At 33.6% G+C, this 20,171-nt stretch overlaps 1 protein-coding gene across 1 annotated transcript in view; it reads left to right on the top strand.

Annotated features, from left to right (window-relative positions):
* Nucleotides 1–20,171, top strand: part of LOC148950026 (uncharacterized) — a 140,687-nt gene that overhangs the window by 42,624 nt on the left and 77,892 nt on the right. The window contains exons 8-11 of the mRNA XM_089092077.1: nucleotides 5,973–6,098; nucleotides 8,571–8,685; nucleotides 15,431–15,577; nucleotides 18,426–18,555. The gene's annotated coding sequence lies outside the window, so the exon portion shown is untranslated. The remainder of the gene's footprint in view (nucleotides 1–5,972; nucleotides 6,099–8,570; nucleotides 8,686–15,430; nucleotides 15,578–18,425; nucleotides 18,556–20,171) is intronic.

Here is a 20,171-nt window from a genome sequence, read left to right as displayed (position 1 = left end):
CATATCAATTAAAAATAATTTTACTGTTCACATCTCAAAAGAATTACAAGAAGCTCGTCGTTACTCAACGCACAAAAGACTTTCAAAAGACTATCAGAATGTCAAGGCCAAATTCAAAGACTCTTTCCATAATCCTGCAGAACTTAACCAATTCTCTGGGACTGAGTAACAGTATCAAGTTTGGTTTTTGCTGTTGGTCTAAGAAATTTATTGATATCATTTCCGCAGAGTGTGTTGAACTGCGGAACCGAAGGAAAGTCTTAACTCCACTGTGCTGTTGGCAACTTCCAACATAAAGATATCATTCAGTTTATGATGTCTAAGACGGGATAATTCTGTATAATAAGGAGGTACCAGAAATTGATATATCTAGTTATTTTTGTAAGCAAGGCGGTATCCGAGGGGTGGGGGGTACCAGGTTTGAGCCCCACGCTCCGAAGTTCTTGTCTGACTTCTAAAAAAGTAACAAAAATAGCACTTAAAGAAATGTTAGTTGTTTTTTGTTCAAAGTTGCTTCTCTGAAGTATGATGTCATAATTGAGTGTCTATTGACTGATTCTGTTGTATGATCTCTACTATATTCCAATTAATAACTAAGCCGAATGCTTTTTCTTGTGTGATGTATATACATAAATCGTGGTTGCAGCGGCAGCTGCAATGTAGTAAAAGACGATACGGGACACAGTTAAACAAAAAAACAAAAAAAGCTTGGATTAAAAATGAGGAACGATGTGGCATATATGTATAAAAAAGTTTTGATAAATTTGATAAAGGGTCTAATGTAGGATTGTAATTACAAAAAAAATAAACACGTAATGCGTACTTTGTTTATGGCAAAGCGCAGGTGATGCTCTGTCCTTTATAAGGTATACGGGGACTATGCCTTTCTCTTGTTTGTGATATTATATGTTTTTATTACTTAGCAATAAGGGGCCTGGGGATTTGATCCCCCAGGAAAGGTCTAAGAATTTCATACAAAAACTTTAATACACACCGAAACTAGCTCTTATCTCGGCTCTCCGCCAAAACAAGTAATTAGCCTTTTTCAAGTCATACACGAACTAGAATCTGAGAAAATAAATATCACGACGTGAAAAAAAGAAAATGATAAACCGTCACAGCCATTCCACCTGTTATTAGAAGAAGAATAAAGTTCCTTCATCAAATATCAAATGACATTTTTATGGCCCAAAAAAAGAGCACAAATGAGGAAAAATCAAATAAAAATCAAAGGAAATTAAAAGGAAAATAAAATAAATGGAAGTACTAAGAATGAAGTGAAGCGCCACAAATCATCTGTGGTGAACTTACTGTTGTATTATTTTTATACAGTGAACATTACCAAGGAAAGCTTCATAAAATAAGTTCTAAGGTACCCAGGCAATGGAAAAATTATTTGCCGAGGATCTCCAAATGAAGAATTGAAACCAGTGTGGCATATTGTTCAGGAAGAGTTTCCTGTTGCATCAGAATTACTGAAGGTGGAATGGATCAGGAATAATCGGTCGTTGCCGCAGAGTGCGTTGAACTCATATCCTTCGGAACCGAAGGAAAGTCCTTACTCCACTGTGCTATTGGCAACTTCAAATATAAATATATTATTCAGTTTATGATGTCTAAGACGGGATAATTCTATATAATAAGGAAGTACCGGAAATTGATATATCTAGTCATTTTTGTAAGCACGGCGGTATCCGAGGGGTGGGGGGGGTACCAGGTTTGAGCCCCACGCCCCGAAGTTCTTGTCTGACTTCTACAAAAGTAACAAAAATAGCACTTAAAGAAATTTTTGTTGTTTTTGTTCAAAGTTGCTTCTCTGAAGTATGATGTCATATTTGAGTGACTATTGCCTGATTCTGTTGTATGATCTCTACTATATTCCAACTAATAAAAAAGCCGAATGCTTTTTCTTGTGTGATGTATATACATAAATCGTGTTTGCAGTGGTAGCTGCAACGTAGTAAAAGACGATACGGGACATAGTTAAAAAAAAGCTTGGATTAAAAATGAGGAACGATGTGGCATGTATGTATAAAAAGGTTTTGATAAATTTGATAAAGGGTCTAATGTAGGATTGTAATTATAAAAAAAAGAAACACGTAATGCATACTTTGTTTATGGCAAAGCGCAGGTGATGCTCTGTCCTTTATAAGGTATTCGGGGACTATGCCTTTCTCTTGTTTGTGGTATTATATGTTTTTATAACTTAGCAATAAGGAGCCCGGGGATTTGATCCCAGCTGCCGGAGCATCTATCATAGGCATTGGTTTATACAAAGGGATCCGGACTCTAATCTCAGGCATTACCGTTTCACAAAGGTATTAATGTAGTCTATACCAAGGCTTCATAGATACGAACCAATGTTAAGTGTATTCTATGTCTGATTTCTTAGAGATGCGTTTATTTTTGAAAGCTTAAGAAAGTTCAAGTCTGTCATTTTCATCTCCGACCAGAATATACATTCATGCTTTGAACAGAGAGGTTTGTGTCATACAAGGGAAAGAACCTTCGGTTTTTTCTTAGCTGGGTTTTGTAAAAACGAACCTGTGAAATTAGGCAGCAGAGTCATTCAAATATGAAATCACATCCCAGAGAAGCAACTTTTTCAAAGGAAAAAACCTTCGACTTTTTTTTCTTATATAAGGAATCGGTCTGGTATAAATGGCGATTATGTTAGTTTTATTGGTATCATAGCTGCAGAGATGGCTGAAACCTAGTAAAGAACAAACTATGACACATATTGGGTTTATTATATAAGGGATCGGTCTGGCTAATTATAAATGGCGATTATGTTAGTTTCCTCTGTATCATCGCTGTAGAGATGGCTGAAACGTAGTAAAGAACAAACCATGACACATATTGGGTTTATTATATAAGGGATCGGTCTGGCTAATTATAAATGGCGATTATGTTAGTTTCCTCTGTATCATCGCTGTAGAGATGGCTGAAAGGTAGTAAAGAACAAACCATGACACATTTTGGGTTTATTATATAAGGGATCAGTCTGGCTAATTATAAATGGCGATTACGTTAGTTTCATTGGTATCATAGCTAGAGAGATGGCTGAAACCTAGTAAAGAACAAACCATGACACATATTGGGTTTATTATATAAGGGATCGGTCTGGCTAATTATAAATGGCGATTATGTTAGTTTCATTGGTATCAAAACAATGTACATTATATTTATTTATTCTCAAAAAAATTAATCATACGAGGTAGGCATAAATGGTAAGTTATCTCTAAAATTCAATATGTGCCCCAGATCTTCCCACCAGCTGCTGCAAACGTTCAGGAATGGCATCCACTGACTTTCCAGAAACTCCGCTGGGATGGTGGACATGACTGGACATGGACATGAGATGGGGCCACTCTTCATGCCAAGCCAGCATGATTTCTCCGAACTCCATGCGAATGTCACAGTCCTCATATATATATATATATATATATATATATATATATATATATATATATATATATATATATATATATATATATATATATATATATATATATATATATATATATATATATATATATATATATATATATATATATATATATATATATATATATATATATATATATATATATATATATATATATATATATATATATATATATATATATATATATATATATATATATATATGTATATATATATATATATATATGCACACACACACACACACACACACACACACACACACACAACCTTATATGGCATAATATTACAACCTTATATGGCACCTATATGGCTATATAAGATGGGCCATATAGGCTATATAAGGTTGTATATGATATATATATATATATATATATATATATATATATATATATATATATATATATATAGGTTTCTGCCAACTCTACAGCTATGATACCAATGAAACTAACATAATATATCATATATATCATATATCATCATATATATATATATATATATATATATATATATATATATATATATATATATATATATATATATATATATATATATATATATATATATTTGTGACAAATGTGATGAGTGACAAATGAAACGTATGTTGTATTATGAGGGGCCACGAAGAAACATATTAAACTTAAAAGAGAACAACCTTTCTATGCAATTTAAATAAAGATCAATCAAGGAGGCACACTTGTGCCTCTTTAAAGAGGTGACCCACCACAATGTTAAGTGATTTCCGGTCCTAGCGGTCGCAAAGAGACGGCGGTGATCGCATTTTGTAGCCTAAGCTCAAACTAAGAAACCTGCAGAATTTCGCCCCCCTCCGACTTTATCTTCATGGGGGAAAGTGGGCCGGAAGTTTCGACCCTCCCACCACAGCCCCCCTTTAACGTTTTCCAATCGGGCTAAAATTTAGAGGATAAGCTTTCCTAGGACATGGGAGCTTATCCTCAAAATTTCAGCTCAATCCGATCACTCCTTCCCTGTTTTCCAAAAACAAAATATCAAGTTATTTTTTTTTTATCTGGCACGCCTACAGGCCACAGTTGGCAACGGATCCGGGTGAATGAGGACTCATTCGAAAGCGGAATTCGACCTGTTAGGGCCTTTTGATATTTTCAGACCGAAAAACATTTACGAAAAACCTCGTTTTCCTATAAGAGTCCATGTTAATTTTTGAAATTCCTAAAAGCATAGTATTTCATTATTAAATTAGATTAAAATAGTCCTCTTAACCTGACAAGATCGACTGCAAGCTTCCAAAAATTCTAGCTCTTTCCCAGAAGTTTTTTTTTGTCGAAAACGAAAATTTTACTTTGTATTTGCTTGCGTCGAAAATAGATTGCAGAGACTAAAAATAACTTACCAAGATCTCTGATGGTACAGTGGTCACTATTCCTGTCTGTCATGCGGAACCCCCGGGTTCGATTCCCCGTCAGAGTAAATTTTTTATATATTGAATTTAAAATAGTATCTCTTAAATTTGAAGTTTAAAAAAGAAACTCAGTTTCTTTTTTAAATCCAATCTATTAAATCCTTCGGCTCAACAGGTGTCTCCAGAAGAATATCACAGTCGGTCTTCAGCTTATAGGTAAGTCTCCACTGCTTTGATAACATGCCGTATGCCCGCATGCTCGAAGAAAAGTTGAAAAAAGAAAATCTTACTGTGCATTTGATCTGAGTATTCAGGAATTAAAAGCCTTAAAAAAAGAATCTTAAAAAGTGGGGGGTTTGGGGGTGGCAGCTCCCCAACATTAACTCCTGACATGATCAGCTAACAGTTAGTCAAGCAATAATAAGTAATAAACTGTACAAAAACGTGCAGAAATTATTTGAAAAAAAACTACGTTTTCTAAGGAATTAAAGAGGCTGAGTCACAAGTTCGAACCTTAAAACGTACAGGGATTAGGAGGTACAGTTGGGGGGCTGCCGCCCCACAAACCCCCCGCTTTTGCGGCCTCTTTTGTTAAGGTTTTTAAAGTCCTGTAGCCTGCAATCAGTTGGTCGTACCAAGTTCATCACATTATAGCTTGTTATCGGTTAGGAAAAAATCTCCTGTAAAAAATTCAGCAAATAGGCTCAGTACTGTTTCTAATCAAAGAGATGCAATAGGATGTTCTTACGGTAAAAAATTCAAGCAGACTTCGTTCGTGTTGCAAAGCATTTCTTTGCAAGGGAAAAAGCGGGGGTTGAGGGGGGCGGCAGACCCTCAAAATAAAAATCTTAACAAAAGCGGCTGCAAAAGCGGGGGTTTGGGGGGCGGCAGCCCCTCAGCTGTACCTCCTAATCCCTGTACGTTTTAAGGTTCGAACTTGTGACTCAGCCTCTTTAACTCCTTAGAAAACGTAGTTTTTTTTCAAATATTTGATAGTAAAAAGGACTTGGCTAATGTATATTGTTTTCACCTTGCTTTTTTGCATATTTGGCCAGTGTTGTCTTAGATCTTACTTTTTTCTTCAATTATAAATGTTTTCTTACCCATGTTACTTTTTCTTTTATCAACTTGGTGATTTCATTTTCAGGCACGTAAATTTTAGAGACAACAAACTCACCCATATCCTGCGCAATTCGCTGGGTGGCAACGCAAGGACAGCTATCATATGTGCCATATCACCTGCATCGGTTGATGAAACTCTTTCTACGTTAAGGTAAGCGAAAAAATGTTTTCAGAGGTGTTTAAATCATGGTTTATTGCACTATCACCAGTTGAAAACGAAAATATCGAATGCTCATTTTTCAAATTGCACATCATTTTTAAAATACAAATAAATGTAAAAACTTGAATTGGAACGTTCAAGTGAAAAACTTGAACACAGACATTCAAAATACTGTATTTCCTTGGACCTTTGTTTCCACACGCTGCGTTTTGTGGGAAAACGCAGCGATTCTGCGGATTGCGGAAGATTTTTTTTTTACCAGTATTTTTGTGGGAATAACCCGAATCCGCATGTGTTAACGTTTTTCAATGCATATGAGAAGTTGTGTGAATTATTAAAAACGGATTATTTCTGTGAAATCTCTTACCAATTCCAGGTTAGGTTTGTTGATTATTTCGTTGTATTAATGAAAGTATAACAGCTGCAAATGTGTTTAGAGTCTGATTATACAAGGAGAGGTAAGAGTATTTGCGGTAAGAGTATCTACGCATTATGCCTGCGATTTTCAGTCTTTTTGTACTATTTTTCTATATATTAAAAATGTTGCTCGAATTGTGTTTTTCCACGAATCGCAGCATGTGGGACCTAAGGGTAATAACTTTGAACTTGCGATACCTTGGCTCACCGAACCTATCATCCAGTTTTGCAGAAATTCACTAAAGTAAAAAAAAGAAAAAAAATGGAGAAAGAAAAAAAAGAAAAAAAAAGAAAAGAAAAGAAAACGAATTACATAAGAGGCTGTCCTTGTTCACCGACAACATAAGCCGCATTCTTTACCCTGATTTCTTATGTTTAAATGTAGTATTTTTAGTTTTAATGCAACGATGCCAAAATCTTTCCCGAGTCTAATTTTAATCCCGATTTCACATCGACGTTTTGATTCCACTACACTTTTTGGTATAATTCCAAGGTCACTTATCAGTTGTGTTTGTATAACCTTTTGGTGTTTTTCTTACACTATCGTTAGTAAAACATTAGGTTTCGACATTAACTTATGAAGTTGGTATTGGACATGATTCTGATGCCACAGTGGGCCATCAATTATATGCTATTTACGAATTTAAGGTTTAAAACCTAATAACAGAAAGCATCCAAAAACTAGCTGCGAGTCAGGTTAAACAAAGAACGCTACCCGAAAGGCTGCATTTTTTGTGTGTTTATTTTCCTCAGTAAAGTTCCTTTTTCGTATTCAATCACTGTAAATGATTCAAAGTATAATTAAGTTGTATTGTAAGTATGAATTAGAATAGCTATGGGTGCGGAGCAGCTCTTCCTTTAAAGATGAACGACTTGTAGAATATTTTTTAATTGTTTAATTTTAGGTCTAGAGATTCGGGAACATCTTTTGTACCAGTCACGGTCGATTCTTCACTACCTCATTAGAGTTATTCAGAATCCAAACCGACTAACGTTTTTATCTCATATAGTATCCGTTTAATATTTTGTAAAACTCTTATAGTAAGCCAAAGAAAGAAAAGGGCTGGAGGAACTACTGAGAAGGGATGAGAAAGAGACTAATGTGCTCCTTACTATTAGAGCCTCTAACATCCGCAAGGATGACACAATTTTCTCTTCCAACACTTTTAACTAATTAACAACTTTTAATTCACTACACTTGACAGTTATTGTAGTGACTGCTACAGACTAAATGTAGAGCTTGTTCTAGAACCCAATTATCATTAATGATAGTTAAATAATTATTATTATTTTCGTTCCAAAATACTGAATAGCCCTAAATTATAAGTAATTTGTAGTAAATGCAAACAGACTTCAATATTGACCTCTTAGGTATTATAAGCATTTTGTGGCCTAAATTTATTGTTATTCCTCCACTTTAGGCTGAAGCTAGTAACAAATAATTAAAGATTATAATTAATATCAAATTATTAAAGATTATTAGTTTCTTAATTTTTGCCCCTCTCATTGTATTTTCAGTTTATTCAATAACTCACTCAACGCCTCGCTCTTTACGCTAAAGTTTTTATTGTTTAAAAAAAAAGAGTTGTAAGAAAGCCAAACTTTAGCGTAAAGAGCGAGGCGTTGAGGAGGGCACAGCCCCTTTCATATACGGAATAATTTCTGTTCGTTTTAAGTTTTAATGTCGCTCCTTACTTTCAGTTAAAAAATTTGTACGTTTTAAGGTTCGAAATCTTGACTCAGCCTCTTTAACTCTTTAGAAAACGTAGTTTTTTTCAAATAATTTTCCAAAAAGGCAGGCCAAAATGAAGATTTCTGGAATAGAGCTATTATATTCAGGCTTGATGGTTTGTATATTTGTAGTCCTATTCAAAGTCCATTGTAAAGTTTGAAGTACTGCTTTTATATAATCGTTCTCGATTTTTCCTCTTTGTATAACAAAACTTAAGGATAGCAAGACTGAGACACTGAACGAAGTGAGTGATTGAGTGAATGAATGAGTGAAGTGAGTAAAGATGTTAGCTGAAAAAACACTTTTTTTTATAGATTTGCAACTGGAGCAAAAACAATCATGAACAAGCCAGTAGTCAATGAGGTCGTTAATGACAAGGCTATGTTGAAGAGATACGAAAAGAAGATCAAAGACCTTCAACTTCAACTGGTAAGCCGTTTTAAATAGTTAAATTTGTTGTATTCTATTTCTATTTTTCATTTTTTTTCTCCATTATTCCATTCTATATATCCCCTTATTCCATCTCTTTCTTCTCTTTTCTTGTGCTTTTTCATTTCCTCTGTCCCTATTGTGCATTCGTTTTGTCCCTATTGCATTCCTTAAAATTTCATGGGAAGGAGAAAAGAGGGAAGCCTTGAAGAGATTGGGCCTAGCATAGGTAGCTCTGTTGGCTTCTGGCGGCTTGGTGCTGCAATGCCAGAGGCAGTTTTAGGTGGGAGGGGACACTTGCCCCGGGTGCAGAAACTTTAGGGGCGCAAAATTTCAGATTAAAAATTTACGGTTATAACCATTTTGTAATTTTTCAAATTTTATTAAAATAAAGTAGAGGAATGCAGTTGGCAGTAAGAACAAGTAAATTGAATCCGAAATTTTCATTTTTCTAATATCTTCATCACCATTCCTAACGAGATAATTAACAATTTTGCAGAGGCTATAGCAAGGAAAGTCAGATTTAAATAAATGGAAAAAATTGTTGATAAATGAAAATTTTGTTAATTAATGACAATTTTGTGAAAATTTGGCCTGCAAATTTTTGGGAGAAAGGGGAGGGACTTTGGCGTTGGGCTTTTGCTCCGGGCGCAAGAGAGACCAGAACTGCCACAGTTCAATGCCTTTTTAGTAGTATTAGTACCCGCCATTTCTCTTTGTTATTTGTGGGTAGTTCAGCATTGATACCTAGGTTTTAAAAGTCTAATGATATTTTATGGTAACTTGGGAATTTTAGGTAAACATTTGCCAGTTTTGCCTGAATATTGCTGACCAGAACTTGCATTGAGAAAAAAAAAAAATGTAAAAAGAGATAAGTAAAGAACGATAGTAAATCCAACATAATTTTCAAGACTACATTGGCCGTGCATGATAACACAATAAATCGCAGGAAAACAGCTGATTTACTGATAGTGAAAAAAAGGACGGAAATGCGAAATATTTCGGCCGAAACCTCCGATCAGCCGTCCTTAGTGCAAACTAAGAAACGAAGCTCAAAAGAATAAAATGGAGAATCACCTCATTTGAGCGGTTAAAATGTGACTAAATAAACAAAATAAACGCAGATAAAGAACTAGAATAGATGGAACAACTAAATAACTAAAATAGGAGACTAAAACTAAGTAAAATAAAAACTAAATAAAAAACTAGAATAAAATGAAAGACTGAATAACTAAATAAAATACTAAATAAAAAAAGAAAAAAAAAGTAAGAAACTAGTATAAAAATGAAAGACTAAATAACTAAATAAAAGACTAAAACTAACTAAAATAAAACTAGAATAAAATGAATAAATAATAAAATAATTAAATGAAAGACTAAAACTAACAAAAATAAAAACTAAATAAATAGACTGAAGATCTTGAATGGCAGGTCAGATTTTCATTTGAGAATTTCTTCCTATAAAGCTTTTTAAACAGCTAATTTATTTCCAGGATTTGAAGCATCTGAATTTTCATTAGGTTGCAAAGTATGAAGTACTAAATAGTATGAAATGTCAGAACTAATCCAACCAATTTAAATGAGGCTAAGATAAACGCTAAAGGAACAAAAACCATCTCTTTCAAGGACCCATTAAATTCTAAGTATCAGTTCTTCTAAAAACATAAAGTTAAAGAAGCAAAAATCAGTAAAATATATTTTCTGACGAAAAGTTCAAATTGTTCGCAGCGTTATGACAAAAAAGTTGTACTAATAATAACCGGAATTTGTGTAATGTATATTAACTGCACACCTTGAGTTCTTTTAATATTTCATACAGGATAATTTTTCATAAATACTTGAATTTTTTATTCTTAACTTCTAAAAGATGCCAAGGATAATATACTCCATAGGCTCTTAGTGTGACAAGCTTCAGATTAGCGGAAAGTTTAAGAGAGACGCAAAATTAAACCTACATTTAATGCTGTATTTTAGCAAAAACTGATGATGACATCTATAGTTTCTTTGCAGAAATTGGAAAAAGACCTTTTTATAAAGGTTGGTTGTCTATATTTTGAAGACCTAAATACTCATAAAAGTTAATTGTATAAAAAAGCTAAGCTTTTCTGATGAAAGTAAATTCATTCTAAGAATTAAGAATCAGCCTTTAATAACTAATTCTTTAATAACTAAAAATTTCATTCCTGGTTTGCACTACGGAGTTTTGGGCTACCAGCTCCCAAAGCTACTTTGAAGGCTAGAGCGTCATTTGCGCTTTACTAGAAATTTCATGAGTGGCTTGAAAATTACATGCTCATATGACATTTTTATTTTAGCTGTCAATTGTCTATCACTTAGAATAAAATGCAATCGAAAGGAGAAACTAGTGAAAGAAATAAGTGTAATTAAAAATATTTACCTGAAATAAATGTCACAAATATATTCATATGATATCTCATGATATACATATGAAATGTATATAAAAGAGTCACAAACTTTCATATGAAGTTTTTATTTTAGCTGTCAATTGTCTATCACTTGGAATAAAATGTAATTGAAAGGAGAAACTAGTGAAAGAAATAAGTGTAATAAAAAGTATTTACCTGAATTAATTGTCACAAATATATTCACGTGATATCTCATGATATACATATGAAATGTATATAAAAGAGTCACAAACTTTCATATGAAGTTTTTATTTTAGCTGTCAATTGTCTATCACTTGGAATAAAATGTAATTGAAAGGAGAAACTAGTGAAAGAAATAAGTGTAATAAAAAGTATTTACCTGAATTAATTGTCACAAATATATTCATGTGATATCTCATGATATACATATGAAATGTATATAAAAGAGTCACAAACTTTCATATGAAGTTTTTATTTTAGCTGTCAATTGTCTATCACTCGGAATAAAATGTAATTGAAAGGAGAAACTAGTGAAAGAAATAAGTGTAATAAAAAGTATTTACCTGAATTAATTGTCACAAATATATTCATGTGATATCTCATGATATACATATGAAATGTATATAAAAGAGTCACAAACTTTCATATGAAGTTAGTTTCAGGGTTTGTTTATCCATTCTTAGTAATTTCTGTTTGTTCAATTTTTACTTTTATATTACTTCTAAGAAATCGGTCGTATTGTTGATCCATTGTAACAGTAATATCAAAAATTTCCGAATTTTCGTATAATATACCTATTTTTTAACCATAGTGGAATTCCAAGAAAATATTTACAAAGCCAAATTAGTGCACGCGGATACGCTTTTTATCACTTTTACTTAAGAACTTCAAAAATGGAACAATGAAAAATACATGAGGTGCAAACATTGAATTATAAATTATAGCAAGTGTTTGTTTAACACAGTGATCTTTCACCCTGACTAGTAGGCCTGACTTATATTGTTTATATAAGGCTTGTTATTGGGAAAAGGGGGTATGTTTGATCCTGGGTCTTCAAAAAGGCCAAGTGTGTCAAGATCAAAGTTTCAGGAAATGTCAGGGGGATTTTGAACAAAATCTAAGCACATTATGTGTAGAACTGTTGCTCGTTTCAGGCTTTAATTGTGATCTCTAGTGTTATTTTTTGTTTAAATAAAATTGAAAAATCGTTTTTGATTTAATATTTATCAATAGTTAACTGGATAAAGAACGGTAACTTGGGTGGTTAGAATGACCTCTTTACATGTAGTGAAGTAATGTGTCACAGACTTTTTAAGTTTACCAGTTCATGACAAGGAATCTCTGACAAGGAAAACAAAATCTTAGAAACGGCTTGTAATTTAGCTGATTTGTCCTTTTTTAGATCTGCTATTTGTATGTATCTCTGCAAGTATTGTTTTTTTTTAATTTTATCTAGACATTTTGACAATTTTTTAGAATTTTTTTCTTGTTTATGCTGAAATCACTAAGCTGAGTAAATTTAACAGGTGGATGTTTCTTTAATTTGTTTTGCATTTTCTTTAGCCCCTGCATTCTTGATTGCATTCGAGAAACACCTCACTTATATGCAAGGCCTAAAACTGCTCTCTTACAATTTATGGGCGCATTAGTGTAGGAAACGATGATGGGAGGGGTGAGGGGTTTCAAGCCAAATCCGTACGGATGAAGGGGGAGAGGGGGTACATTCCTGGGCTTTGAATGAATGAATGAATGATTTTTATTACCCATCTTTAACAATACAAAAAAGTTAAAATGGATTAGAGAGAAAATGAAAAGAAAACAACAAAACACATCGAACAAACGAACAACTTAAATTAATACTTCAAAAACCAATGGCAAAACTAATTACATAAAAAGACAACCATTACACAGTACTAACTATAGCTTCAAACATACTATGCGTTGGGTCTAAAGATTTCAGGAACTTTTCCCTCCTGGTCACGATCACGACGAAGGGGTCATCGAGTCCGTAACGTGCTGAAATCTGGCGGTTTCTTTGCCAGGGGGGAAGGCTAAGCAGATATTTTGCAAACTTATAGAACACTGTACGGATTGTTTTTTTATCATCAACAGTGAACAAAAACCAGAAAGGTGACAAAGCTAAGACATGAGGCGTGGCAAAGGAATTGAAGATCCGTGCTAGAATGTGGCGGTTATATAGGCGTTTGCATGATACAATCATCCCATACGTTTTTTGGACTTTCTGTTAGAGATCATTTATTAGACAGGACTGTGTAGCTTTAAGATTAGACCCAATTGGCAAACCAAGGTAGGTCGTTGATGCTGCTGCAGTAACAGTATTACTACATGGTGCAAATATGAAAGGCACCAACTCTTTCTTACGACAATAAAAGGCAACCACCTCGCTTTTGCTGGAGTTGAATTCCAGACCTATGTTAGCATATTTGATAGACAAAACTCTGAAATTACTCTCTACGCCACTGACGGATCTACTCAGATTTAAAATGTCATCGGCATAATTAACAAGACACAAATCAATTCAATGAAAAATAAAGCACATTTTCACCGTCTTCTGAACCTCGATGATGCTGTTATTATAAAGAGGTGGTGATGATCAAGCCCCTTGACGAATGCCTTTTCGTACTGGTATGAGGAAATCGGATACAGTCGGGATCTGGTTTATTAGTACCGTTACTCTAACCTTCAACTTAAAATACATGTTCCTATAAGTAGCAATTATAGATTTCTCAAGACCTCTCTTAAACGCAGAGACAAGCAGTTGTGCATGGATACCCGAATCAAAAGCCCTGCGGACGTCATGGCCTGCAAGTACCACGGTTTCTCCTTTAGCCTCTGCGTCCAACAAAACATTAGACAATAGGCTATACACGTGCTCGCGGCTAATATTTCTCTTAAAACCGAACTGCGAATCTGGCGTACTACAACATACTTTATCTCCTCAATAACTAATAACTCTAACAATTTACAAAAAACGGGAGCAACGGTTATCGAGCGGTGAGAACAACATTCAGATGGGTCTTTACCTTTCTTGATGACAGGGGTGATTACACCGGTACAAAAAATATCTGGTACTAGACCACAACTAAAAATCATTTGGAACATAAGTGCTAGATGTACTTTTAACAGTTCACTACCGAGAATCAGATGCATGCCACAGATATTATCTACTCCTTTAGAGTACTTCCTTTTAGTTTAAGGATAGCCGAACGAACATTCGACACACTCACTGGGTGGCCAAGATCCGGTTCCAAAGATTCTAAACAGAGATCAAGATCTCTCAAACTTGCACTCCAATTCAGGATCAGGTGCAGCAAACTTGCTCGTGAAATAACTATTCCATTCACTTTCACTAGGGGCGGATTCGTTACTAGGTGCTTTAGCATATCGATTCTTTTTGATGAACTTCCAAATTTTATTTGGATCGACTCGTAGCGACTCACTATTTTCATCAATCACTCGATAACGATGCAAGGCGAGACATTTGGAGAACTGCCGCTTTGTATACAATCGAACACTGTTTACAACACCATGTTTAGGACGGCCCGAATCAATCCACACACTATACGACATTTTAGCTTGTCGACACATATTAACCAAAGCTGGGTTTTCCGACCATCCTGGAACTTCTGACCCAATTCTCACTTTACGAATAGGAACCGCGGTTTTTTCTGCACAGCGCAAGGCGTGAGTTATTTCACTACAGTAGATATTCAGAAGTATTTGTTTCTCATTTCATGCAATCGGTGAGCTTTGGAGTAGTAGCTGGAAAGGGACCTTAATCTTTTCCAGGATTCCGTCACACACAGACCTGAACATGGCTAAATTATGAACATGGCTTTGTCTTTCCTTTCAAAATTTGGACAAACTACGCAAAATGTCCAGTATCTGTTTGAATTTAGGGGTGCATTAAATGTAGGAAACGATGAAGGGTGATGAGTCAAAACAATCCAGAGATTTAAAAGGGGAACCAAAATGCTAGTGCGAGCAACTGTGAATATGCCGCCATATCTGCAAAATGTTACAAATGTTGGGAATGAGCCAAATTGAAAATTATAAGGACCACCATAAACATTTTTAGAAGAAGTGCTTTTAGATTCTCCCATAAAAATTTACTTATCTCACTGAGATTCCATTTTGGTTTTATGTCAATTGTGTCGCAAGGAAGGAATTTAATATTTTATAAAACATTATGTAGCTGTTCATATTCTGGCAAGGAGGCTTAAGCCCAAAATATATCCCCTCCTCACTATGTCAGGTTTGGATTTAGACCTCTGAATGTGCTAATCCTCAACTGTTTGGATCATTCATATTCTTTATGTTTTTCTTTTCTTTTACAGCAAAGTGGCTCAAATTTGAACCAATCTACAGTCATGTTAGATGTCTCAGCCCTAATCGAAGAAAAAGATAGAATGATTCGTGAGCTTAAAGAAAAGCTCATCGTGTCCACTCATGATCCAACGCCAAAAGGCTGGAATGCTGCCGAGGTATTTTTTATTTTATACATTTTTGTATAATTTTATGCATAACAAATTTCGTGTGTCAAATTTTATGTCTAATTTGATGTATAAAATTATAGACAAAAGCTTTGTAGCAAAAAGATCGGAGAAAGACTCCGAGGTAGCAGAAAACTTGTCATCTAGGTTTTCACAGAACACTTCAAACACAATTTTCACAGTTCAAAAATAAAATCTCGAAAAAGTAAAATCTAATGAGGTTTTGAAGAACTATTTTAACTATTCTACCAATATTGTTTAATGAGATTTTGCCACAACAGCAAGAATTTCCCATACGGGAATTGTTATACCATACTTACATATTGACGATTGTCAGTACCATACTTAAAAAGAATTTGCCATTCAAGCATATGCAAATATTAATAATTAAAAAAAAACAAAATTTTCCCGGTTGATTAAAATATATTATGTGTAAATTTATATATTTAATGTTTTATGTATAATTTGTTTGATTAATCACGCCTCTAAGCTGAAGTGGCGGGAATAACTGGATTTAATCTTATCCGCAACAATTTTGTGCCCCAGTACATTTATGGGTGATAATACTTATTATTTGTTCTTTAGACCAATGCAATAAAAAAAGATGAATGAAATAAGGACCAACATTAAAACTTAAACGAACAGAAATTATTTTGTATATGAGGGGGGAGGGGGGCTGCCTCCTCCAAAAACCCCACTCTTTACCCTAAAGTTCAACTTTTTGTCTAAATTCTTTGAGAACGACTGCTCTTGACACAATATAATATAAATAGAATAAGAATTATGATAAGAGAATTTCGGAATCACTATTAAACTTTAGCTTAAACCGTGGCAGGGTTCAGGGGGAGAAACCCCTTTCATATATAGAATAATTTTTGTTCATCTTAGTTTTAATTTTTAACGTCACTCCGTACATTCAGTAAAAAAAAAAACTTGTTTTTTTTTTTAAATTTAATTTCTGATTGCTTTTCAAATTATGCCCAGGTCTATCCAAGATATGATGTGGTCTACCACCCCTCCCGATTTTCTCAGATCCTTAGATTTTGTAGGGTAGCTTTAAACTTACCAAATTTTGTATCTTTGGAATTATGGCTTGAATAAAGAACTTTGAAGAAACAATTACTGTGAGTAACTTCCATCCTGGTGGAAACAAATATTTTTTTTTTTTTATTAGTACCGACAATTCTTCCTGTAAATCCAACAATATTTGCTCCAATTTTATTGTAAAATATGTTGCATTACCTTTTTTTAATGTATTTTTTTGTTTAAGAAAATCTGATAAAAACAGTATTTTCATATGCACGATGATATAACCCAATATAGCGTCATCTTGTATACGAAGTTGAAGATTTTTGTGAATATTGGATTTCATTTTCAACACTATGTTCTGCTAAGTACAAAAGGCACTAGATATAGCAATAACCTTAAAAATGAGCCATTAAACATTTCTCTATGATGTTCCAGTGCTCCGCTAGCAAAGGAGAGAAAAAGCGGAGAAAAGACGACGGGAAACGGAAAATTGATGTCATGGATTTTTTTTTTTCGTTTTTATCAAGTTAAAATCTTTCAGAAAATATATAAATATCCCGTGCAGTTTATCGCTCGCATACTTATTATCATAAAAAGTTGATCCCTCTGCTTCACTGTATAAGTGAATCAACACAGTTAAATGAACTTTTAAATTAGTGTCAATATTGACCGTTTGGTTGGCATGGACTACTTGACTCTTTAGGATCGGTTGCGCCATCATACGACAATACTGCCTCCGAAACTAGGAAGCTCAATAAATTGTTTTTCAATAACTTTAAGTTGATTGGATGTCTCAGAATTTAGCCTCTTTGGATCATGACCGTAGTTTGGTGCTATAAAGTGGCAGTAAACGCCACAGCTGTGGGATAATCTTTTGGGCTACTTAAAAAGGACAGTAGAACTTCTAACTTTCGGTCGAGTGAACTGTCTCGATTTTCTACGACCATTGGTTCGATACGATAACCCCTAGGGAAAAAACAACAAAAAAATGAAAACACGAATCCGTGATCTTTCTTCTCGTAAATAATGCAAAATTCAGTATTTTTGTAGATGAGACCTTGAAATCTCAACATTAGGACTCTCTGATGTGCTGAAGTTGAATGGTTTAATTTTCATTGAAAAATAACTTGTCCTCTTGGGGGTATTTTTCCCTCTTTTTTGAAAGTCAGGCAAATTTTTTCAGTCTCGTAGCCTTTGATTCGTAACTTTAAACTTGATAAATTTTATGTATTTGGAATCAGCATAAAAATCAGATTCAATTGATACTTATATTTTGCTGTCTAAACTCCTTTTCTCAGTGTTTGGTTAATATTAGCCCTGCTCGCTCCTTACTTCCGGTTCGTCACCATGAACTATTTTGATCATCCAGCAGTCTCTAAATGGCCATTTTTAAAGTTCTTCTAAACCTTCTAAGAAAAATTATAGTTAAAAGTTTAAATAGGATTTAGTATACGTGTTTTTTGTTTATTTCCAGTGTATTGGAAGCAATGCAGATAAACACAGACACAATCTCATGCATACAACTGGTTTTAACTTACAGTTTATATATATATATATATATATATATATATATATATATATATATATATATATATATATATATATATATATATATATATATATATATATATATATATATATATATATATATATATATATATATATATATATATATATAGATTGGAGAATGGAGAATGTAAAATTCTCCAAATCTAGGAGAAGTATTATGTCAATCTCACCTTTCTGCCCCAGTCACAATCCATGTCACATTTAGTTATTTAAATTTCGGAATTTTGTCCTTATTTTGCAGTTGGAACGAGCAAATCGACGGAAAACGTGGTGTCCATCTTCTTCTAAGAATTTGAAGAGATTATCTTTTGATCTTCCACGAGCGGATCGAAGTTTGAACATTCAAATACCAACATCTCTGCATGAAGAATGTAAGTGTTTTTGTATATTGATTTTTTGCCACGTTTTCCTTAACTTGCTTTCTTTGCTGAGAAAGTCAAAATTTGAGATGCTTATTTCAACCCCTTCATCTCATTCGATTTGACTCAAAATTTGTATACAGCTTTGCCTTACCTAATATTTTAATTTTCTGATTTATATCAATCTAAAAAATACTTAAATATCCTGCGATTTAGTCTATTAATTCAGAAGAAACATAATTCACCATTATGGTTCTTAGTTCTGTTTGTGCATTTTCAGTCAACTACGATATTCGATATTAAGTAAAATGCGCACAACTTTTAACTGTCTAGAAAATTTTTACAAGTTGAGATAAAAGAGTTCACAACATTGAAAATATTCAGAAAATTTTGAAGTATGTATTTAAAAAGTATTCTTTAGAACCGAAAAATTTATTTTCGCCTTTTTAGTTCATTTATAAAAAGTGATTTTTAAAAGCTTTTTTTTTGTATAAAGTACTTATTGCTTTTAACTGTAGGTCAATTAGGCTATCGTAGTTTTGCCTCAGTATTTTGATAGGCGAAAAGTGTCTTATGAATTGTATGTTTTCAAAGAATAGCTTGATGAAGTTTTGTAGAGTTTCATGACAGTACGAGAATAGGTAGGAGAACGAAGAAAAACAACTCACTGTCTTCGTCTGATTTTTGACATTCATTGACCCTATTATTCTGCCTTGCTGGTATTCTGCATTTGCTTCCCGAAATTTATAAAAGAGAGAAAAAGAATGTCATTTAAAGAAGAATTTAGAAAGAATATTCATTAAAATAATGTTTTTCTATGTAGCTCTTACGAAGCGTTTTAGATATATCTGCAGTATATACGTGCCGTTAAGCATAGTCACCTTTTCCAAAGTTTGTAGTTTTTCTGATATTTGCAGGTCACAGCATGCAAATTTAATAACCCTGTCTTAGAGAGTTAAAGTATTATCTTTCATTTAGATATAAAAAAAACAGATATAATGTTTTTTTTCGTTTTTTTTACAAGCTGAATTGAATCTTTTTAAGAATCGGGAAAATTTATTCGATTCTGGTCCTTTGAAAGAACTCCGATTTTAACGATTCCCTACTCATAGCTATAATAAAGCAACGTGTGGTGATACCTTGAAAGCTGGACCTATCAAAATGAGATTATTATTAAAATCCTTGTTTGTAACTGACAAGCTTTAAGCACAACTGAATTGATATGATGCTATGCCTTCACACGGTCACACCATGACAGTCTCAAGTCACGAAAATTGTCCATAGTTTCCTGTATTTTTAATATAACTTTTTAATTTTGTATAACTAATAAGTAAAATGACAGATGGATGAAGCCTTGAAAATTTTTTAGTAAAAGGGGTAGGCAAAGGGGGTCTAACAACAACTAAACTCTAAAGTGTAAGTTCAATTCTTTGCTGATTTTCTTATATACCTTTGTAAGTTGTGATGAAACTTAATTCTATCATACGAGCTTATTCAGACACAAGTGTCCAACAAGATAAGTCTCCAGACAGAGTCTATGGTTTTGGAGACATACGCCTGCCGCAAGATAGACCTTCAGACAAAAGTCTCCAACATCTTTTATATTAAACGAGCAATAATTGTGTATA

The sequence above is a fragment of the Artemia sp. Qi Xiang Cuo genome, chromosome 7 (genome assembly GCF_049724085.1).
Source record: "Artemia sp. Qi Xiang Cuo chromosome 7, ASM4972408v1, whole genome shotgun sequence".
Lineage (NCBI taxonomy): Eukaryota > Metazoa > Arthropoda > Branchiopoda > Anostraca > Artemiidae > Artemia > Artemia sp. Qi Xiang Cuo.
The sequence above is the reverse complement of the archived record's forward strand: the minus strand, read 5'-3'. Positions and strand labels throughout refer to the sequence as shown.